This window comes from Molossus molossus, unplaced genomic scaffold (assembly GCF_014108415.1).
Source record: "Molossus molossus isolate mMolMol1 unplaced genomic scaffold, mMolMol1.p scaffold_m16_p_7, whole genome shotgun sequence".
NCBI classification, from domain to species: domain Eukaryota; kingdom Metazoa; phylum Chordata; class Mammalia; order Chiroptera; family Molossidae; genus Molossus; species Molossus molossus.
The window spans coordinates 87,058,863-87,062,022 of record NW_023425401.1 but is presented as its reverse complement, the minus strand read 5'-3'; positions in this window follow the sequence as shown (position 1 = coordinate 87,062,022).

Sequence of the window (3,160 nt, the reverse complement as noted above, 5' to 3'; positions counted from 1 at the left end):
GTAAGCCCACCTCTCACACTCACACATCCTTCCACAAAGATACACTTTTCAAAGACTGTGGAATGAGTCTTGTCCTGCAAGGGTTCTACGTCTGAGACCCCCTGCAGGAGGCAAGAGGAGCCACGAGAGCATTTCAGCAGGAGACATCATGATCCAGTGTCACAATTCCTCCTCTCTCTTCTCCTTTTCCAACTGTTTTAACCTTAAAACTGAGATGTAGGTTTTGTTGCAAATGAATAGAAAGTGTTCTGTCTACAAATGGACGTGGAACAGCAGCATAATTTCTGCCCCAGCACTGCCCAGAATGCATGGCCAGGGAAGTCAAAAGCCTCTTTACAGTGTGTTAATCAGCCCATTTGCTTTACTGAAAAGGTCATTTATATTGTTTTAAATGGTTTGCAGAAATCTTTTGAAAAATTATCCTCGAGATCTCATATTTTCTCCTCAAAGAGTGACACAAAGGGAGAAAATTTGCAAACATATATGGTATATGCACAACTGGACTTAAATAGCAATAAAAGAAATTTTCCATTTTACAAGGAAATTTATTATATAATTTCCTAAATAGCAAGTAATCCTCATGATTTGACGTATACAAGTTTAATTAAAAAGACTTCTCAGAAACCTATCCTTTGTGTAGCAAAGTTCACAAACTCTTTAGAACCAGATAAATACATTTTTAAAAAGATAGAAACAATGAAAATAGAGCCTTAGGACTTAAGATGGACAGAACCCTCTTCCTTTGGCATGAAAACGAAGTATCTGGAAAATAACTTCTTAGAACTACACAGTGGAAATATAATGTCCTGCCTCCACTCTCAGACAGTAACAATGCCCAAAGTGGTCAAACAGTAAAATGATGCTGTTATTTGGTAAATTAATGGTTGATGATATTGTGGCTTTGAATTCCAAGTGTCAGGATGTTTATGGAGTTTCTAGTGAGAATCATTCTTGGAGCAGTGTTTAAGTATACTGTGCAACACTCAGGCTCTGAGAAGGAAGTAGCACCTCCCTCCTCTCCCACGGAGGGCTGAAGGAAGCCTCTAGGTTACAGAAACTACCTGGCTATTGATTGAGTTATTAGTAAATAAAATCCATTTCTAAATGGAGGTCAGTTCTACCAAAACAAGCTGAGGCTGTGCCTACATGAAAGAGCATCACTTAGTGGGAGGAGAGTCACACAGAAATGGACTCCCGTTGGATTTTTTTTTTTTTCCAATTCTGTATTTCAAACTCTGTTCTAAGACTTAGGTGTGCATTGTGAATCCATTGTTCTCTCTTCATAACAAACATAACCAGATATCTCTGACTAAGCCTCAACACTATGTTTTGGAGTGGTTAGCTGCCTAATAATTATAATGATGGCCAATATTTATTGAGTTCTTGTTATAATCACGCATTATGTTAAGCTCTTTCTTCCAGGCTTCTGTGTACAGTTATGCAGATTGAGCCCTGAACAAGGATGCTTGGGTGAAGGGGCCAAGGGACTGAAATTTATTTTCATCTCTGCTCACTGACATGAGTGCCCTGGTGATGAGTTGAACGACCTGGAGAGGGCCAAAATTCTCTACAGTGCACAAAGATGCTGCATAATGCAGTCCTGGTCATGTATATGAATTAATTCACATTTAATCCTCACAACATTTCTGCAAAGTAGATGAGATGTTATCATGGCCTTTTTTTCTGGGAGGAAGTAAGGCTTACAGGGTTAAGTAAATTGCCCAAGGTAAAAAATCTAGTGAGAGACAGAGCTAGAATTTTAACCCAGGCAGTCTTCGCCATATGTTTCAGGCCTCCCAAGTGTGTGTGTGTGTGTGTTTATATGTAGAATCACTGCCCTCTCCATTTCCATGCTGATGTGAGACATGCTGTGCAGTGTCTTTCCACTACAGAGTAGCCCCTGTTCAAATGGCCCAAAGCGGAAGCAAGCCCGGAGCTGCCCTGTGCCTGGTAAATTTGATTGTGATGTCTGCTCTGCTCAATGATTCAGCAACTCAACCAGAAGCCAAACCAAAAACATATCAAGCACTGCATTAGAGAATCAGGGATTGGGCTGCACCTCAAGAGTTCACTTGCTACTGTAACCATGATTTAACTTTAATTTAATAGTACCAATCTAGTAATCAAAGTTATGGATTCTGTGTTTTCTCAAAGTATATAATCAACCCCATGTTTTCTTAAGGTATATAAACCAATTCTGTGCTTTCATCTCTGACCAAGTTCTTGTTACAGTTGAGCAGCCTATTCTGGGTGTAAGGAACCCTGATTCTGGCAGTAAAATGCAGGTGCTCACAGTAAAACCACAGATGGCATTTGACGCAAATTGAGAGACAACATCAGAATGAAGGGCGTGAGCTTGAGTGGGAGCTGCGGTGACTCTCCTTCAGCTCCCTTTCCTTACTCCCATTTCCTTTTCTCAAGAAAAACTGCATGTTCTCACTTCCCATGGGAAGCTTGCCCCTCCCAAATTCTCCCCAACCCTCTATAAGAATCACTGGCTTGACCAGAAATGTTAAAATGGGTTTTTGAGGACAGGAGTCCCCACATCTTCTAGAGACACTAGCATTTAACAAACTACTTTCCTTCTGACAAGCACCCGTCTCATGAGTTTGACTTTCATTGTGGCAGGCAGTAGAACTTGGGGTTTGGTTTCACTACCTTAGCTTAACTTGTTTGCTTTCTGAACAGGCTGTGTACATTCTTCCCTCTGTTCTTGTTCATCGGTCTCCTGTCTAAAATGCCTTCCTTGCCACGCCCAATTCTGCCTGTCAAAGTCCTTCTGCTCCTTTCATACCCTACTAAACCTTCCATCTCCATCTCTGTGAAGTTTTTCTAATCCTGTCAGAGCCCATCTCTTTTTTGCCTTTATTTTCCAAGTACATATTTTCTGTTTGCTTTGTATTACAATTATTCACATACATTTCTAACATCAATTTTTATTTGTCATTTCTGAGGACATGGGGTGTAACCTGTGGGGTGTGCACAATGTGGGCATTCATTAAAAGTGAATTGAAGTGAAGGTCTGGGTACCTAAACAGAGAAACTTGCTGCTTCACTATATGTTTAATGTTCTCACCTAAACTAAATGTCTAAATAGGAATTTCATAACACAAAGAAAATCAAGCTAGGAGTCTAAAGGCAGATTCCAAGTGCATTCTAT